This window comes from Nelusetta ayraudi, unplaced genomic scaffold (genome assembly GCF_046127955.1).
Source record: "Nelusetta ayraudi isolate G7.1 ecotype Tasmania unplaced genomic scaffold, CSIRO-AGI_Nayr_v1 ptg000094l, whole genome shotgun sequence".
Lineage (NCBI taxonomy): Eukaryota > Metazoa > Chordata > Actinopteri > Tetraodontiformes > Monacanthidae > Nelusetta > Nelusetta ayraudi.
Genome location: NW_027466144.1, coordinates 3,195,147 through 3,216,415, shown reverse-complemented (window position 1 = coordinate 3,216,415; position 21,269 = coordinate 3,195,147).

Genomic DNA, 21,269 nt, shown 5'->3' with positions numbered 1-21,269 from the left:
CTGCTTTGTGAAACGCCCTTGTCTTGCTTGTATTTATTTTAATTCTTTCTTCCTTCCAAAACTCCCCCAGCGACCTACCACCCCCTCTCTTATCTGCGTCTCATGGTTCTGCTCTGGGAATGGGGCTCTGCCTCTGTGGCAGCGGCGGATGAGTTTGTGTTTGGTTGCTCCTTTATTCGCTGCACCTTCCACAGGTTTTGCAGAGTACTTGTGCTTTGCCTTTGATACAACATACAACAATGACTGTTTTCTGTTTATCAGGAATGAATTAATTCCATTGAAATAACACAAGACTTTTTTGTTTTTTCCGACAGTCGATTGCGTTGTCAGGAAAAAACCTGAATTCCGCCCAATACGGGACCTCTGACCACCACAGCTGCTCTGTTGCCTGGATGTCAGGTCAGTCCCAACGTTACGCCCGGTGTTTTGGAAGTCCAGCCCGTCTCTCCAGAGCCACCTTGTCCAACTCTGCATCTCAAACCCGCGCACCCAATCAGACTCGGCCTATTAAGCATTCCGCCGCCATCGTGCGCACCATGCAGCTCTCCTTGCATGTGTAAATTTTCCCCCTCGTCTCCCGCGAACATTCATCCTGCGCGCCTGCCCTCCGCTAATGACGAGCGCAGCTGGTGCACGGCGGGGAAAAGACACATCAGGACAGACCTGCCGGGGGAAGCGTGACGCAGAGGAGATGCAGTGGTGCGTGGGAATGCAGTGGGAGCGATCTTGTTTGTTTTTTTTTATTTTTTTGGGTGGAGGGGAAGGGGGTACACGTGCGGTCTGTGATTTGAGGTCAGTGGTCAGGACAGGGTGGGCGTGGGCTTGTGCGTAGGCTTGGACGGTAATCTGCAACGTGCCGCTGTCTGTAAAAAAAGTCTGTAAAAAGCTGTGTAAAATTATGCGTTTTTGATGCAGCTCCAAAATGAGAAAACATGGATTTTTTTTTGTAAAGACGACACATCAAGCGGTTTTAACTTTAAAGTTTCCTTGGAGCGCCAAAGCTCAATCAATTAAGCAATTTGCCTTCAAACACAACCAGCGGCTCCATTTTTTTTTTTTTTTTGTCTTTTTTTTATGAAATTGCAGATCAGCCTTGACACTTCAATCTGCCAATTTTCCTTTTTTTTTGCAATGCCTGAGCAGAAAAAAGGCCTTTGTTAAATTACAATAATAATAGTAATAAATACTGATGAGATGAACCAAGCAGCAAAAAAATCAACTTATCTCTGCATTTGCACTCTTGACACTCTTTCTTTTTCCCCCAACTCGGGATTAAAAATGTTTTTTTGCTTTGTTGTGTATTGATGTCAGCTTTTTCCTACACAGAACAGCGCAAGAATTTAACTTTCTTTTGCCAGAAAATGCTTATTTGAAACACAAATTACACTAAAGGAGCAAGATGATTCTCATGATTGTCACATATACACACACACACACACACACACACACACACACACACGTACATCCATATATGCATATATAATGACAACAAAAACGTATTAAAAGTCTCAACAACAGTCAGAGCACCAACAACGAGTCCCCCAAACTCTCTCGCCGCCGTCCTCGTCTCCTCGCTCGCCCTCATCTGATTGCATGAGGCGAAGGCGACTCATAACGACTTTGCAAGATTTCATTTCACCCGGGGCAAATTCGGTTTCCACTCTATCACCGACGCTCTCCGGCCGCCCCGTCCCTGCCTGGAACTCCAGCGAAAATGACTTTCTTCTCTTGTTTTTCATCTGCGAGCCCTCCAACTATCCCGACACAACCTGTGACTTGAGCTGTCAAAGAGACGGCGCCGAGGCGGCAAAGTGCCCCTTTGTTTCCGCTTTGTGAAATTGGCTGAAGAAAGCCGGTGTCACATAATATAACAAGCGTTTGATTGGTGTGGGAGGAGGACGAGGACGAGGACGAGGAGGGCCGGCTCACTTTTCCACACACTTTTTCCGTGTCGCTTATTACATTCAGAGATTTTGAACAGCAGGCTTGCTGAGGGAAGTCACGCTGGCCGATGTTTGCACCCTTTCTTTTTGATCGGCGTTAAATACACCTGCGCCGGATTTATCACAGGCAGTCCAAGAAAAGAAAGTTTCCAACATCGACGTCGGCGGGGAAACACAATCAAACGTGCCTATTGTCGCCAAGGCTGAAAGCGAAAACACACATGAGATTTAGTCGTTGCTGTTGTTGTTTGTTCCACTGTTCTGCCGCCTTGAGACATCTCGCAGCGGCAACGGCTTGAGAGAAAAATCACGCCCACGGATGTGTGGCGCGGGGGGGGGGGGGGGGTAGCGCAGGCCGAGAGCGGCTCACCACCTTCTCGCGGTTTTGATGCGTGCCTCTGCTCTAGTCTTCTCGCCACTCCGACATGCATAACACGCATGAGTAGGGTGCATCTGATATAGTACACAGAGAGAAAGAGAGGGGTATTATAGTGCAAATTAGATACACCAACAGGCCAACTTATCGGATAAACTCACTGAAGTTCTTGACCAAATCAGCTGATTAGCCAATCGCATGGCAGCACGATAAGGGAAATGGGAGAAAGAACTCGAGTGACGCTGCTGGTCTGTCTGGTGTGCGGTCTGCGTCAAATTCTAGTGGAGTACTTCCGTTTTTCGCCAGTTCGCTGATCGCTGTGGGTGAACCTTGTGGGACACACCTGTTTTAGGCAGTTTACTTTCAATTGTGGGTAACTGGGTTAACCACCATCCATCCAGTGTACTCGCCAATTTCATTCACCAAATTTCTACTTTATTCAAGAAATTTCCTCTTTTTTACGTTGACTTTATCCACGAAATTTCCTCTTTTAAACGTCAACTTTTTTTCACAAAATTTTTGACTTCATTCACAAAATTTCAATTTAAAACTCAAAATGAAAACTTCAATAAAAATCTCCTTCCTGCCATATTTTCTTTCTCTTCTTGTGGTCCTAATCCTCTTTCGTACTGGGTTTACTGACAGAGAGAAGAGGAAAATATCCAGTGAGCCGCAGGCATTCCGAGGAAAGTGCCTCTTTGACGCTGGGGGTCAGAGGTCAGAAGGGGGTCGACGAACGCCGTCACCCTGATGGTGCGCAGGACAGCGATGAGTGATGTGTGTTTGTGTGTGTCCACTCACAGAAATGCACAGTGATTAGAAGTTATCCCCACTTCACTCCCCTCCCCCGCCGTCCCCTCCCCCCGTGGAGCTCTTATCATCCTCTCTCTGCTTCTGGACCCCTGGCCGCTCGCTGTTCCCTGGCATCCATCGGCCTGCAGAGCTGCGATAACGCAACTGTGGGAACCGGGTAATCCAAGAATAAGGCCACACACAGACACATACACAAACACACACACACACACACACACACACACACACACACACACACACAGGCTCGGAACCCCTACCTTGCTGTTATTATACAGAGCGAAGGAGAGCAGAAAGTCACTCGCATATCCAGGCACATACAGATTGAGCAAAAACACATATATATTTATGTATGTATGATCACAAGACTGATGGCAGATACTTCAAGGGACTCCAGAGATGAACGACTGCCGTTTGTCCCCACTGATAAGCAAAGGAGACAGTGAGAGGAAGGTGGAGGAGGGAAAATAAGTATTTTATTCTGTCCAGTCAGAATGATTGCTTTGCAACAAAAGAAGACGGGACAGTTCCTCTTTCTTTTTTGCCGCCGACTAAAGGGAAGCAGACTCAGAAAAAGCCGACAACAAAAGGCCTCCTCCTCTGCCTCCTGCTTTTAAGATGTAGCGTGGCACTTAAATTCGATTCCCGGCAAAGCCTTTGTTGCGCGGCATCTTTTGGTACGAGCAAACTTGCGACACCGTCTGTCTTTTTCTTCCGCTCAGATCAGTCAATTCAGGCAGCGTGCAATTTGTCGGGCCAGGAAAAAAAAAAAGAAAAAAAAAGAAAGAAAAACGCATTAGTTTGTATGTCTACGAAAACACATTTATTATTAATGCCGTGTCTGATGATGATCGCTGATGGATTGGAGCCGTAACCCTCTTCCTGGAACACTTTACCCCCACTGTTTGTCAACACAGTCGCTGCTCCTTTTGTCACAACCTGCGTTTCCATGACTGCTTTTTGCAAAATAAAAGTCATATTTCTAAAATTTCGGAAAAGTAAAATTGTGACTTGCAGGTGTTTCCATTGAATGATGTGAAGGACATTAGCCGGAATTCCCGTCAAATCTAGTCCCACCCGACCCCGAGACTTGTAAAAATACTCTGTCTCCACCTCCATCCAAACATAACATAAATTTTCACTTGAAGTGAACAGGTCAGGTGACTGTATGTCATGTCCGCTCACGCGTAAATGCGGAAAAAGTGTTTCCATGACACTTTTGCGATATACCTCAATATGGATACGTCGGAACTTCAAAACCTTTTAGCCATATTTTAAGAGTTTTTTGAAGTTTGTTTCCATGGCCAGTTTTTTATTGCAATATTTAGGTTTTTGCGCAATTCTAGGAGTAATGGAAACACCCATCTCCCTGGCGGCGTGCTGCAGGTTTGAGACTCAGTTCACATGAGGTGTCAGCAGTAAATCACGGTGGAGAGCCAGTCCATGTCCAGGTCCGGTCCCAGGATGACCGCTGATTGCTTCTCTCCCGAGGAGCTGGAGAGCCGAGCTGAGCTTCGACAACTCAGGGTCGGTCAAGCCTGCTGTGCTCTTCACTCTCTGCTGCATGATCCCTGACACCCCCCTCGCCCCCCTTCCTTCCTCTGCTTTGCATTGGGCTGCAGTTGACTCATTTCTACATTCATGAGGAGGATTTTTCCCTCCGACTGTAGCGGTAGTTTTATCCCCTGGTTGGCTGGTGATGTAATGAGGGACAAGGATGCTCGGGCAGCCGGCCGGCCAATTATAATTCTGATGCTGATCGGACGGGAAACATGATCTCCTCACGTTAAGCCTGCCAGGGAGGGTTACTGTGTGTGGCACCAGAGACAGACAGTCAGTCCTCTCGTTAGGCTCAGCTGTCAGCAGTCCCGTGTGTGTGTGTGTGTGTGTGTGTGTGTGTGTGTGTGTGTGAAGACTATAAACAGGTAAGACCTTGAGAGCTCACAGGCTCCCACCCCTCCGCTCCAAGTGCAGGCCGAACAGATTGCCGTGGTAACCACACCTGTCGACTCGGCCGATACGGCCACTTCATCACGCAGAGATTGACTCCTGGACGGAAGGTTTCACACACACACACACACACACACACACACACACACACACACACTAACACAAAGCTGCCCCACTGGAGTCCTGGAGCAAAAAACAAAGATCCAAAAATGTGCATGATCTCTTAAGAGCCCGTTAGTTTAATACACCAAATTCTTCACTGTCTGCACTAAAAGATCCCACACACGGCAGTGGCTCTAGGTTGGGAGCGTGTGACTTTCCTCGGGTCAATACTGTCGGAGCAGCATGTCCTGTTCTACTAAAGTAGCACTTAAAGCAGGAGTCGCCAACCTTTTTGGCACTGAGAACTACTTCATGGGTGCTGAGTCATATGAAGGGCTACCAGTTTTCTAGACTCCCCTTGAATAACAAACTCTCTGAGTTATATATTATCATTAATATGTGAAGTGAATGAGTTCTCAATAATTATCAACAATGACTTAACAACAATGACTTAACAAGGTTGGATAAGATTGAATTTCAGACGCAGCTCAATGAGAAGCCTGCCGACTTCTCATGTGGTCCTTGGGGGGGTGGGGGGGACTACCTGGTTCCCGCTGGTACTACCACGTTGGTGACCCCTGACTTAAAGACATCCCGGGGTCTTTTAACAGCAGAGCCCCACTGAGAAGCACATTTGCCTGAGAATAGGCCCAGAAAACAACAGAGGGCAGCTGAAGACCTGCACTGAGAGGGCGCAAGACTACCCAAAGAAAGCAAAACACACACACACACCGCAGTCCTGAGAACTCGACCGCAGCCGGGTGAAACAACAGGTCCCGGAGCTGGAGGCTTAGGTCATGTGACATCAAACGCAGAGGAGGAGGAGGAGGCAGAGGAGGAGGAGCAGCCGTTCAAAGCAGGGCATCGGAGGGCAATGCAAGTGTCCACATCATGCTTGTAAGTGCATGTGTGCGTGTGTGTGTATGTGTGTGGGTGTACGAAGGCAGATGGGTGCTTGAAAACGCAGAACCGTTGAATCAGGAGTGGCCACTCGATTGTAACAGGGAAGGGGAGGGTGTGTGTGTGTGTGTGTGTGTGTGTGTGTGTGTGTGTGTGTGTGTGTGTGTTGGGGGGTGGGTGTGGAGGGGGGGAAAATAGTAGTAGTTGGCGGTTAAAGAGGCTGGAGTGAACCAGCAGCGGGAGCTTCCCTCCGTCAGGTGTCGGCGGGGCCCGAAAGAGGATCCACGCGTGAGCATGAATAATGCAGTGGAGGTCGGCGTGGGCCGCCAAGTCGCACGCATGTATAAATGCAAACGGGCGTGCACGTGGGCGGACGGGCAGGCAGGACGCGCACGCACCCACGCACGCCTTTCCACTCCAGCGGCGTGCCGGGCGGTTGAAGAATGCTGGGGAGGCGCCCGGCTCTGGAGGAGGTCCTGCGAGGGAGCTGCAAATTGGTAACGAGGGTTGATGGATGGTGCTGATGGGGCGATATTTATGGCGCTGCAGAGAGGCAGGGGAGGGATGGAGAGCGTGTGTGTGTGTGTGTGTGTGTGTGTGTGTGTGTGTGTGTGTGTGTGTGTGTGTTCGACACACACTCTCCCGTCGCCGTCTTCGCGTGGAAAACGGCAGAGTCGGCCGCTAAGGGGGGGAGAGCACTAACGAATCGTATGCCTTGCAGCCTGGTGACCTCACCTCTCAATCAATCCCAATGGGCGTCTTATTTATAGAGCCATTATTTTTAGCCCTCTATAATTTAAGCCCTCCTTCTATCTCCTGAAGAATTAGCGGGACAAAAAGAAATAATGGAACGCCAGCACGGCGGCGAAAGGAAAAAGAGACGCTTTGGGAATCAGAATCAAAGAGAATTTCAGACTTTGTTTATAACCTGTTATTATGATGAAGCAGTTTTTAATGTTCTGGCGCTAAGAAAATGTGGAGTCATGAGTCACAGTTCAGGTTAAGTTCCGGTTTGGGGCCCAAAGTTTGGGGCCCAGGTTAGCATGCAGTTGAAAGAAATATTTCTTTGAACTGGTGCAGCTCCGATTCACAGTGTCCGAGTTAGCGTCGCATTTTGTTGCAAAAAGGACCTCTGATGCCGACGGCGCTGGACTTGCAGGGAGGAAAACGAATACAAATCAAACGACTGCGGGTGGTGATTCGTCGAGCATCAAAAAGAGCAGCTGGAAGTCGCGTCGTCGTGTCCTGCTCAGCGCAACATGCCCGGCAGCCTCAGAGATATCGCAGCTCCAGCTGCTCGTAGCCAATATTGACATTATTCACACGGCCACTCCCGATTGTCTGCCGTGAATCCAAAGGAGGAGAAACGATACCTGCCGGCGACGGCCTCTTTGTTTATCGTGTTGCTTGTGTTCCTCCTGCGGAGGGTCTGTGTGGAACCAGGCAACTGGGCGACCTACAACCTCTCTGATTACCTGATACTATTCACCAAGTGGGAAAAATAATCCTTTGAGGTGACCGGCAGCCTGCGTGGACGTATTTTCGTCACTCTATCTGGGACAATAGATGCGTTTCCATTACAGTTTTTGGCAAAATAAGAGCAATACTTTGGCCAAAGACAACGCGCCATTTTCAGTTGAGGCAAACTGGTCACGTGACCCCGTACATCACGTCCGCTGACGTGTAAATGCGAAAAAAGTGTGTCCATGACACTTTTACGTCTGAAAAACCACCTCATGAGAGCGTCAAAACCTCTTAGCCTTATTTGAGAGGTTTTTCCAAGTTTAGGCCTTTCCATTACCAGTTATTTATTGCGATATTTAGGATTCGCACAATTCTAGGCGTAATGGAAATGCAGCTTATGTTGTGTTGTTGTCTTGGCTCTGCCTCCGCTGCTGTCAGCGCAAATTCAGACGTAAGGAAACCCGTCAAGGTAATGCCTTGTCAATCTTGTCCCCCCGTTTACGCCCCCCTCTTTCATTAGCCGCGACCCGCTACCGCGTGAATGATAAGTTCCCTGCAAGGTTAATACCTGCCTGTTTAGTTGTTTCTTTTTTTTAATCAACTGCTGGCGTGGAGATTCCTGCTCGGCTCCCCGGGGTGCTTTCTTGTTCAAACCCGCTGTGTTTTTTTTTTCCCCAATATTAAATAAATAAGGAAAAACAGCATTGTTTTCTAAACACGGGGTCCCAATACACAGATGAGAAAAGGGAAGGCCTGTTTAACGGCTGAGTGGGAATTGGCACACAAAGCAGGTCGACGTCGACCCGCTTCACTGCTGCGAGACAATCAAGAGTGTGACACGCCGGCAGGGCGGGGAGGTGGTGGGGGGTTGGCGAGGTGGAGAAAGCCTCTGAGCGTCGCCGCCGCCATCGCCGCCACATGAATCAAGAGCGTGAAATCAAACCTTTCTTGAAGGCAACTGTGGGAAGCAGTTGTGTAACCGGTACGTGGCTGTGGAAACAGGGAAACTGCCTCCTGTCTGCTTGTTCAAAGGTGCAGTTGGTACATTTTGGAAGGATCTATTGCAGGGGGTGGGCACGCTTTTAGACTGGTGGGCCAACAATGGGTTCGAAAATGTGACAGAAGGAGCCGGAGCAGCAGCAGATGGAGAGTGTTTTGGTGAGCCACCTCATAGGAGGAAAAAATATATCATGGAATAGGTCAAATGAAAATGAAAAGCATTGCAACAAAACCTTTTATTGAAAATGAATGTAAACGTTATTTTAAATTGAAATTAAAACAATGAAAAATGGATGAAATACTGCTATTCTATGATTTACTTACTATTAATATAATTTCCTCAAATTTGGCAGGCCAGATTAGAAAGCTTAACGGGCTGCATTCGACCCCCGGGCCATAGTTTGCCCACCCCGGATGTAGTGGCTCGGAAGGGAATGTGGAACTGTGTGTGTGTGTGTGTGTGTGTATTTATTCAGGGTCAAATCAAGACTTGAGGGCTGGAACCACTCTAAAGCACAGAAAAGGGATCCACTGTAATGGATGTTGTATGCACCCAAATGCAGCACAGACGAAGCACTGAATCAATGAGCTGCTCAAGGATTATTAAACTGAATTTCTGGCAGGCAAAGGTTCGGTAAAGGAGAGGCGAGCGGCGCAGACAGACGATCCAAACAGAAGAAAGCAGGCGGCGGCGGCGGCGGCAGCAGCAGCAGCAGAAGAAGAAGAAGAAGGCAGAGACAATTTAGTGGGAGGCAGACAAAGCAGGGGAGTTGCAAAGATACAACAATATATACTGAGCTGAATGCAGGGGATGAGCGATAGGTGTGCTGATTAATGAGTGAGAGCAGGTGTGCTGATTAATGAGTCTGAGCAGGTGTGGTTGTGAGCAGAGGCAGTGGAGGGAGTCCATCTTGAAAGACAGAAGCGAAACAAAAGCTGCGTTTCAAAGGTTTTGACGCTCTCGTGAGGTGGTTTTTAGGACTTATCAATATAGAGGTATATCGCAAAAAAGTAATGCATGCATTTTTTTTTTTTCACGCATTCACAGGGTCACGTGACAGGTTCACTTCAATGCGCTTCACACCATTCAATGCAAACACCTGCAACATCGCAATTGTACTATGTTTTCAGAAATATCACTTTTATTTTTCAAAAAACTGCAATGGAAACGCAGCTAGTGACATCCATTCATTTCATATTCATTCAATGCCGTTGAATCTCACGCATTGCTCCTTCAACATCCCGCTGACTACAACCCGGTCTCCTGCCCGCAGGCAGAACCAGAGGAGAAGAAGAAGAAGAATGGACTTGGCAGGCCTGGAGATGGCCATCTGTTCCAATGGATGTGGTCAGTCTGAATCACACACACACACACACACACACACACACACACACACCCTCCATCTAGGCTGTTCTCTCCTGCTTGCCTCTCATGGGCAGCGGCAGGGTGCATCTGGTCGTCCGGTCTGCCCTGTCCTGTGGCCATGTGTCTGGAACGCTAGTCAGAGGGTGAGGAGGGGGAGCAGAAGAGGGCGGTGCTAGTGTTGGTGGTGGTGGTGGTGGTGGTGGTGGTGTCGGTGGAGGGGAGAGGTGGAGCAGCTCGTATGGATTCATGCCCGCCAGCGACACACAGAGAAGCTGCTTTCATAATCCTGCCTCTTAAATAATTCACAGCTCAGCCTCGAAATTTCATCAGGGCCGACGCACAAATAACATCCAGACCCTTCCTCCTCCTCCTCCTCCTCCTCCTTATCATATTTCTCCCCCTTCTCTTCCTACTTCACAGCAGCAGCGGCTGCTAAAAAGGGGGGAGAAGACACAGGGATTCGTTTCGATGAGGCGTGAGACCAGTGTGCAGGTGGCAAGGAAAGCTGTCGGAACGCAGGAGCGCACCGTACCATCAGCTGGCCGAGGCCGCCGCCCGACCCGGAAAAGGAGTCTTGGAATCTCGACGGAGCTTGTCAGAAAAGGTCAGAGTGCCCCCCTCCTCGCACCTCGACCACAAGGTCCGGCATCATCACATTTTTCAGATTCTGTTCAAGTGAAGCACCTCCGCGCGGTTGATTATCCCCCCAAAAAAACTCCACAGAACTCCAGACCAAAAAAAAAAACCCCTAGTAGTTTTAGGGTAAAAATTCATTTCATAAAAGAGATACATGAATCAAACAGCTTAAGGTAACATTTGTCCTGCAGCAGAGCATGCAAAGCAGATGAATAACCTTCTAGATCTTAGTTCCTTTGGTACGACTTCTTTTTGGACAAACCAACACACCACAGTAGCTTTCTGCTCGGTTAGCTTCCTGCTAAAAACTGACGCTTTGTTAGAAGGAGACGGATGCATTAGTAATATGGAGGAGGCCCCAGCGTGGAGCCTGCCACCAGCTTCACAGTCAGCTTCCAAATAAATCCTCTGTCCTCGCACACGCTTTCTGAAAGCAGCTAGAGACCCACGTTAAGATAGGAGAACACTGCCAAGATTAAGATATGATGCATTTAAATGACATTCCATCCACTGAGCCAGAATCCAAAATACAACAGTGGGTTGGTACCCTACATTTTTTGGAAGTCCAAAAAAAAAACATCCAACAAACAAAGGATATCCTGGCGGCGAGCTCTGCAGCAGGAGGAAATAAACCATTAACCCTGCTGCATTATGTAACGCAGGGTCGTAAGAAAAAAAAAAAAAAGAAGCCACTGTTGTGGCAGCAGCCTGGTCACATGATCCAGTGAACTGGCCGTTTCGCCGAGGTCCTCCAGATATATTTAGCTGCTCGCTGGCAGACGGTGGCCTCGATCCCGCGCTACAAAAGCTGGCGCAGGACCTCAAAGACCCGACGTCACAGCAACTCGCCTCCATCCTTTAATTTCCCGTGGGGAGGGGGTGGCTTTGTTTGGACGACACCCGGCGGCAAATTCAAGAAGTAAAAGGTTAAGCGGGAAGGAAGTAAGGAAGGAATAAGGTTAAGATTAGAGGGGGGGGGTGGGTGGTTGTGTCACGCCGCTGTTATTAATGACCCACAGGCGGCAGCTATTGGAACCTTGGCGGCAGCCTCGCCCCTGGACGTGGGCGGTTTTGCGCACAGCGGCGGCCGTTTGTGATGAAGTGTCACGTCGATGTGAGCACCCGCCAGCGGGAAACACAGCAAAATACGACTGGATTTTGCACCATTAGGAAAGATGGAACAGATTTGTGCACCGGGAGCACCAGGACCAGGCCAGAGTCTCTCACACAGAGGTGCAAAATGCTTTTCCTGCAGCTGTCGGCTGCAAATTTTAATGAGCCAGATGGGATGTTTTGCCCCCTCGTTGTGTGTTTTTTTATGCATTTTAGCGCACCACCGTAGGAGGCCGTCTTGTCCGTAACCGTGATTATTGAAGAAAAGACTCCCCGCCTTTACATTAACCGCTAAAGGCGGGATTATGCCGTGTTTGTACTGTTAGATTAGCGTGTTTTCTGTTCTCCGCCCTTCTTGTTTGCACCGCAGGCATTGAAAAGGATAAAAGAATCGACCAAAGCCGTTTTATCGCGTGGGGGATTTCTGACACAGCAGGCCATCCGATGCAGATTTCTCCCAGATTGAAAAAAAAAAGCGCAAGTCGCAATGATTGAATGAATTTTCAGTGAAAACTGCCACAGTTTTGCTCATTCTGGCCGACTAAATTTAGGCCACCGGAGCGTCGACTCCCCAGTCCAGGTGAACGCTGCAGGTGAATTCCGTGCAGTAATAATATCTTCTGCTCCCTCCTGCTGCTCCCCCTCCCACCCCCCCGACTGTCCTTGACTCTCCACAGGAGGGACCCACCCGGCTGAGGCAACACAGTTTGGCACCTTCCCGAAGGATGCTGACGGTAGACTGACTTTAAGTAAACACTAAACAAATACATTGTCTCAATGACTCATTTGTAATCTAATACCGAGCGAGCCCGAAGGGACACCTGACTAATCACTGCAACAACAACTTTATCGCTTCCTTTCATCCACCACCTCCTACGTCTACGAGGAGATGATTTCACACCTCATTATTACAAGTTGTTATTTATTATCTGGCCAGAAGAAATGATTGATACCGGTGTCGAGTGCGGCGGAGGTGTCTTTTCACTTTTGAAGCCAAAGAGTCTGCGCAAAATAGAATGAAAAAGTGTATTTTCTCACGTGAAAACTATCTTTCAAGCTGTAGTTGTTGTTATTTTGCGTGATCTTTGGATTCTGTCCCTGCTGCCAAAATCCATACATATCCGGACATATTTTCGTCGCAAGTCTTACATCGTGCACATGCAATTTCCGTTTGTTGCCAAGCCGAGTTGGCACCGTTTTGCGGCAACGTGAAGAACATTTCTGGCCACAACCAGCCTGGTCCTTCTGATCAAACAATGGGAATTGTACTGTGATGAATGGTCATCTGTTGAGTGGGCGCGTTCGCTAATTTGACTGCTTGGATAGATATCGACCGAGGTTCCCTGTCCTTATCTGAGAGCGCACACTTACAGTATGTACATATTTTACTCGTCTTATTCTATTTTTTTTTCAGCTTGCAAAGTTGAACTCGGCGCTGATTTGCAGATTTTCATTTGATCCTGACTGGGTGGGAGAACAGAACCGACACGCCGCCGTGCACCCGGCACAATTATTTTTGAATAGTCGAGTGACTTTTGAGACTCGAGTCACATTTGGGTTCGAGCTGCAGAGCGAGCGAGAGTCGCACCCCAGGTTTGGGGCGGATTGACCCGAATGCTGCAGTGGGAGACGTCTCCCTGTATGGATTGTTCCTCTGTCAGAACACTGCGGCAGTCGGAAGCGAGGCAAAGACAAAACACGGAGCGGCGCCTCGCTCCGAGTCAAAACTGAACGAGGATAATTCAAGTGAAAAAGACAACACACGCGCACACACACACACACAAACCTATAGATCTACAAAGATGCTTATTTTTTATCATATTTAAGACATATCTAGTTGCACAACGCTTCCAATCCAAAAAGATGTTCCAGAATATCAGGACAAAGATGTTAAACCGTCTTTTAATAGTATGTAATTATGTAAACATGTATTTATTATAATGATTATTTATGGGTTGTTTTTTTTTTTTCAACTGCTCTTGTAGTGGTTTGCTAATGACACATTGACTGTTGTGTATGACTCGTGTATATTGACGTCTTATTTTTCCATGTGCAGCTGTTTCTTAGTTATGACAGCAACTCGCAGTGTATTTTTTTGCTCTTCTGCATCTGCTGTATGGAGTGTTGTTGAAGCAGCATCCTGCCAAGACCGACTCCATAAGTCTGTCTGTGCCGGCCCGCTAGTCACAATTTCTACTGTTCTGTCAACCCACGGACGAGTCTTCTGAACTCTCCGGCGCTCTGTACATTTGTCTCCTTGAATTCAGACAGCGGGGGAATGGGGGGGGATGGGGGGGGCTGGCGCCGGATGGAGGAGCAGCCAAGCGGGATTTGCAGACGGGGAGCCACGAGGACGACTTACAGCTCTTCAACTTGTCCAGACTGGCAGCGCAGAGCAAACACGGCCTCCCTGCGAGACTTCCCTTTCTCTCCCGTCTTTCACCGTCGTCCCTCCAGCGAGACGGAGGCGAGGCGCCTTCACTCCGATTCGCTCGCGGCGGATACTTATATGAATGTTCACCGGCCGCTTGTGCAAATCGTATCGAGTGTTTGTCCTCCCAGGGACGCGAGTGCGGGCACCGTTCCACCTGCCTGCCAACGCGCTCGGCATCCACATGGGGGGGGACGGGCTCCAAGGTTTTTCTCTTGTATTATTAATGAGCTGTGCGCATCCTTTACATGGCCGTGCATGTTTACGTGCACGGAGAAATGAATTCATCTGCCCGGGGGCTGAACTGGTTTTGCCTTTCTTCTTCTTCGTCTTCTTGAGGGCCTTGCAGGATTGTCAGCCTTGCACAGGCGGGCAGCTTCCTGCATCCATCTTGGGATATTTTTTTTTTCCCCTCTTTTTGTTTTTCTTCCGATGCATAAAGAAAAAAACTGCAATCAGAACCCACATCGCACAGTTGCATTTATCTCTACGTTACCCTGAAGTCTGGCTGAGTCATCAGCGAGGACCTGCTGCTGAACTCTTGTGGAACGCATCCAAAGACATTTTGGCCTCTGCAGCATTCGGCACAGAACAAGCGGAGATGGTGTCGTAACATTGAGGGCCCATCTAGTGGCGCATGAGCAGATTTTGTTCTGATCCCCGGCGAGAGCTGCTGGTGCCAAATTTCAAGGGCTCGACTTGCTCCATTGTGTCCTTTCTTTTTTTTTTTGGGGCGGGGGTGGTCATTCTTCATGTCTGGTTTTATTACACGAGTCGTGTTTGTCTGCAGCGCTGAAGGAGCCCCACCTTGTGAGTGGGGCCCCCTGGAGGACCGCATCCTGCCGCTGTCATCGCACAACTATTTATGACTCAGCCAGCGGGACCGCGTTTGAGGAGGAATTTAGGGTTCTGCATCGTAGAAAGAAAAATCAAGCGCGATGTTTACACACTTCGCTCTGTGTTTCCAGCCCCCGGCAGGCCAGATTGCACATTTCAACCATCTTACGAAATTTATCTCACACACCCATCTGGCCAGTAACCCGTCTGTGTCACACCGCGGTGAGGTTTGTCTGTCTTGGGTTTTGTTTTTTTGTTTTTAGTCCTGTTATTACATGTTTTATTTTGAAGAAGAAACTAACTCCCCTCTCGTTTCAGAGCACTTGCCCTCCCTCATGTCATGTGTGTCTCTGACCTGATTACAATTGTCTTTGCCTGTTCCCCATTACCCTCAGTTACAGAGATTTCCGCATGTCCGTTTTTAGGCATGAGTTGTTTTATTTTTTTCATAGCGAGAGTCATCAGCCTTATTCCTCCTGTCGGAGCGTTTTGTGTGTGCTTGATTTTCATAGCTTTAGATCTTGAGCCTTTTTTCCTCCTGCTGGAGTGGGTTTTTTGGTATTCTATTCTTTAGACTATTCAGATTTTTGAGCCCTCTCATCTGAGAGCCACAATAGGATTTCTGAGGAATTTCAGTTAATTGATTTGTCACTGTGTTCAGAGGTGAATCCAATAAAGTCTCCCATCTCCAAGATGTCTGCGTCTGAGTCTGAGGCCCTGTTTGCACTTGGTCATTTCAAGCGTTTTCGTATTCCGATCGGCAAAAACCACGCGAAGTAACCAAGTGACAATACAATCCGCATTGTCATCCGATCACTAAAACCACCTCAGGGAGGTGGTTTCGACGCATAGCATAGCATAGCATTCCTCACAGACGTGCGAACAGAATGCGATCTCAATCCACATTAACGACCGCCTACTCCACTCACCTCTCCCGTGTACGTACTTGGTCGGCGCCCCACCTCCCGGCGTCGTCATTATAAAGTTACAAACAAGAAGCGAAAACAAATCATTTTTGTTAGACTCTTTTATTAGGATGCTAATAAATTTTAGTCCGCATTAGCGTATTTTGTCAGTGGAGCAGCGGTCGGAGTTTCCCACATTTGAGATTAAATGTGCGACGTTGCATCCGAAAATTTGCCAGCCACTCTGTCCCACCAGTCATTACTCCTCGTTCTGATCCATACGCATCTTTCTGGTTCCGTGACTATCAGAGCAGAGACAAATGCTGCAGCCCTCTTTCTTCTCCATGCTGCTCTTCTCTTTAGTTGGTGCTCTAAGACCATTAACCGGCTATGTCCACGACTTCCGATAATACAGACGAGCTGCAGTAGAATTAAAACGAGTGACTTGATATAGTCCGCAAACAGGAAGTTGATTCTTATTCGTTTTCAGGTGAAACTCGCCGTAGTTTTGCGCTTTACTGCCCCTAGTGGTTAAAAATGCACTAATGCGATCACAAGTGGCACGCTCGAGACGCATGTTAATGCTATGTGCGAACAGATGCTTCAAGATGCGTACTTCGTGATACAATCCCCCAAAACAGTTACAAGTGGCCGAGCGCAAACAGGGCCTCTGATAACACTGTCCGCAACCCAGAATGCCACCTATGTTAGCTTCACGATAGCACGGCGAGGAACCAGCTGGGCCTGCAGCTTCCTGTGCCTCTTGTTCCTCTTTCCTTCAAGTTTCCTCCAGGCGAAGCAAAGATATCAAAACCACAATCCTACGCACTGCGTGGCTGCTGTCGCTCATCTTCACATTCATCCATAAACGGACTCGGTGTATCTTTATTGACGGCTGATCGGCGGACGGCTAAGCCCCCCCGCCCCTCGCGAGACCCTGCGAGGGAGCCCAGCTTCGTCGTCTCATTGTTCCTCGACTCTCTTCTCTTTTTCACGCCTCCCCCAACGCCCCTCGGGCCCCTCTGCCTCGCACCTCCTCCTCCTCCTCCCTTGCAGCTCTTCCCTGTTCGAAACCCGCCGCCTCTGCCTTCTAGCGCTCGGCGGTGGCGACTGTCAATCATTGTGTCAAGGCGCACTATCACACTTGCCATCACACATTAAGCGCCTGGAAATCGGTCCGTTACATTTCCTCCTCCACGTCCCTCCTGCTCCCCCCACGGCTTGTCTCATTTTCTGCGCTCTTTCGTTTCACACCTTGTCAGTTTTCTTTCTTCCCTTTTCTGTCATCAGCCGGGTCGTGACCCCGTGCCCCATCATTTCCAAACTGGCTCTACAAACTTTTTTTTCCCCCCTCGTAACGGCCACAACTCCCTTCACGCCTCCTCTGAAGCGTATTTGCATTATTAGCGCACGCCAGTTCCGTTTACCGAATGAGCGACGGTGGGCAGAAAATAAAGCGTGAAGCGATGAGTCGGCAGTGGGAGGTGGCAAAAAAAGGGAGAAAAAAAGAAATACAGAGGACGTGAGGCTGCGATGAAGGTGCAATATACGAAGGAGTGAGAAGGAGGTTGTGGTGACGAATGGGCGGAAAACAGAAGAGAGTCTGAACCACAGGAGGAATAATAAGGAAAGGAATGAGACGGATGGGGTTTGGAATGAGGGAGGGAAGGAGGGGCGGGCACGGCGATAAACTCGAGCGAGCTTTGACAAATGGCACAGCAACGGTTTCCAGAATCAAAATGAAACCTGCGCAAACCACAGCGAGACAAATAAGAGGGCTGCAAGACTCAAGCGGGGCGAACAACACAAGGGCTACTTACTCAGAGGGAGGCGGGACAGCCAGGCGCCGGCGCGGGACGTCAGGGCGGAGCAGGAGATCCAACAGGCAGGAGGTGGATCTGGAAGGAGAGTGAGAGTTATACCGCTTCTGCATTGATTGCGCTTCGATGAAGCGCGACAGAATTCAGGGAAGTCAACAATGGAGGGAAACATGGAAGCGAGGCCGGCGGTGGTCAGTGCACTTTCTTGTTGGGCTTGAGGCTCGAGAAGCTGGCGAATTTCATTGTCATTGCCAGTGATGCAACTTGCTGAATGAATCCAGCCTCCAATGCAAACAGCAGCTTTGTTTCGGTATGTGATATAAGCCGCGACTGGCGCGATATCACATAAGTTAAGTTAGCGTGTTGATGCGGGTCTGGCTTTCCCACTGCAAGTCCATTGGAGCTGAGCCAATTAAAGCAAATTTTAATGCGGGTGAATGCAGGTCGGTGAGCCTTTCTCTCTGCCACCAACTGCCGATTGTTAGCGGGTTTAAACAGTTTTTTTTGGCCAGTGGGAAAGGGGCTTTAGACTGGGCCCAACAATGACAATGACAATTCACCTTGACCATGCACGAAGCCAACACAACCGCCACTCAAGACTTTCTGACTGCAGAAAATTTGAGATGAGGATGAAAAACATTTTTGCAGCGAGCGTCAAAGCCCGAAGTGGCTGAAACGGTTGCTGAACAGGAACCTCCGCGCTGTCTGCACAGGCTTTTTGGCGGCGGCACATTAAAAGCTTTGTGCAAAAAGCCCCGGCGCTGACGGTGCACAGTGCACCGCCTCTCGCTCCCTCTCGCCGGCCTGTCCGAGTTAAATGCTGACCTGTCGGAAGCCGCAATCGACAGCCATCTGGCAGTCGGCGGCCCTCTGCTCACTCAGAGACTTTTTCTTCCTTCGCTTGAAAGGAGGAAGAAGGATTTTTTGGGGGGACGCTGAGAAAGCTCAGAAATGAGAATGAAATGATTGCACATAGCATTACTGGATGGGAATAATAATAATAAAAAAAAGGGGGTCTCAGCATGTGCGATTGGCTGGGTTGGAAAAAAGAACAATCTGAAACGGCAACCACACTGCGATAATGAAGCTCGCCAGACTGTCACCGGCGGCTGCTGAGTCACTCTATTTCAATTTTTCCGAGCCGCTCGACCTTTCCTCGCGACCCCCATCCTCAAAGCGAGGGAGGTGGTTGAGGGTCCCCCACCTCGCCGCGTAAGTAATGGCAGCGGCGCCGGTAATTGCGAGGCTCGTTTCGCCCGCTCATTTTGGAGAACTTTTGCGGCGGCTGACATTTTCAAGGGGCGCCGTGCGGTGACGAGGCCCGGCGGAAAGGTCACGCCTGTGACTCGACAAGAAGCACCGCGCACGTGGCACCAAATGAGCTCTTTGCTGATGCAAAAAGAAATACCAAAAAAACATCAAAATGCTGCCAGAGTCGTGTCTCACTGACTTCTCCCACCGGACTGCATTGGCATTTTGAAGTATTAAATCATTTGTTCCGACAGTATTTATAAATGAAGCCTCTATTCAGTTATTGCGTGACGTTTTTTGGCCGTATTAACCGGGCAAGGGAGCCATTATGTGCCAGCATCATACAATAGAACGTGTTGTCCGGTGCCAGCGTGCCGCACTCGGCCTCTCGAGGAGTCTCGAGCTGCAGCAGCGTCGCTCTAATTTGAGAGATCGAGAAACAGAGCATTTTAGAGCCACACAGACGACCTCTGTGCAGGGAGCCGGTTGCGTTGGGTTTTTTCGGAAAGTTTATTTCCTGGAAAAAAGGAAAAAGAAAGACTGACAATACTCAAAGATGCTTAAGAAGAGGTAGGGGGAGGGGGGGGGATCTCTTTAGCAAAATGAGGGGAGGCTGTGATGAACGGGCGCCGCAACGTTTGTCTGCACTTTCCTGCTACGGGACAATGGAAGTTAATTTGCCTGAGAGCTATTTTTAATCACCCCGGTCGAGCTGAGCCACGCTCTGAGTCAGCACCACTCCTCAGGAGTTTCCCCCCCTCGGTTGACGGCTGCCCGAGCGCGGAGCCAGCCAGTGACATAGCAGCCTCGCCTCTTCACCCTTTAATCTTCTTTTTTTTTTCTTCTTTTTCTTGTTTTTGTGTTTTGCGCCCGTTGCTTGGCATCAAAGCCGAGGATGACTTTTTGTTTTGGGGGAGGAAGTGCAGCAGGGCTTCCTGTTCGATGGCAGCACGCAGCAGCAGCGCCTTGTTGACAGGCTGTCAAGTTTGCATCTACAAGGCATCACCCTGTCAGCTGAAATTAGCGGCATGTACTGGCAAAGCCACGACGTATAAATTTAAGTATTGAAGTTTCACATGAAATGTACAGTTTTTAACGTAGGATTTTACTTATTTGATCATCCAACGGCATCGTTAGATGGCTAACCAATGGTTAGCTTGATACTATAAAATCGTCACTTCCAGGGTTGGCCAGCAGGAGGCAACGGCGGTGACGCAACGAGGAAATACGCCGAAGGCGTGACCATCCCGTGTGGTTACGGGGAGGCGGGCTTTGGTTCGTCCTTCTAGGCCGGGTCCTTGAAGAACGCTTCCTTCAGACTGAGGACGCTCATTTCGAAGGGTGCAGACCCTGAATTGAGACACAGCCGGTGACTGCTGCAAGATTGGAGGGGAAGACAGGTGAGAGCAATCAGGGGGCAGGACAGATAACGAGGCGAAAATGCACAGGGGAAGAACAAGGCTGGGAAAGCAAGAACAGGAAGTAAAACATCAGACAACACACGGGAAGATAAGACTATCAAAATAAAAGAGGAAGTGGCAAAGCAACGGATCGTGACAATTGAATAAAATATATATATATTTTTTTTTTCTGAATGAGGCATTTTCATTTGAATTTTTTTCTGCAAATGCTAAGGCCACTGTCACATAATTGTTCAAATGCAACCTTGTCTGCAGTGAAAGTCCACCAGGAGCCCAGCGGAGGGCTCGTGTTCTCCACAGTTCTTGAGACTTGAGCTACTTCATCATTTCAGACAGTGTCTGGGGTCCCGCTGGAAACACTAGAGGCCATTGGATACGGCCCCCGCCGGCCACCCAGGAGTGCAGCCAGTCTCCAGCGTCACCATCAGGGTCTTAGTTAACAGTGGTTCCTCTATGGCCGGCCAGGGGCTACAGGGAGGCCAGACACAACACTAGGTCTGTAGGCACCATATGGACAAGGGAAGAAAAAAAAAACATTTAAAAGCAGCCTCACATCTGCCGGCAATATTGAACACGCTGCTGAGAAAATAGTGAAGAAAGAAAGTGAAGAAAGAAAGGCAGGCGATGGTAAGCGGTGCCCTTCCAAGTTCACACTCAGAAATTTACCACATTTTGGTATGATTCCAGGAAGGCCCTCCTGTGAATCTTCGCCGACCTTTCCCTCCAAGTCTCAAATTGCAAATTGGAAGCAGCAATAAAAAGAAGAAAGCATTCAAGATCAACATTCAGCATATAAGGAGGAGTGCTGGCCTGCAGTGGGAGTTCATGAGGCTTCCATTAAGTTTGGAGTCAATCAGATTTGACCACTTAGCAGCCCCATGACCCGGCCAGAGTTTAGTGGCATTACGCAGAAACTCTGACCTTGCTGCACCCGATGAACATGTT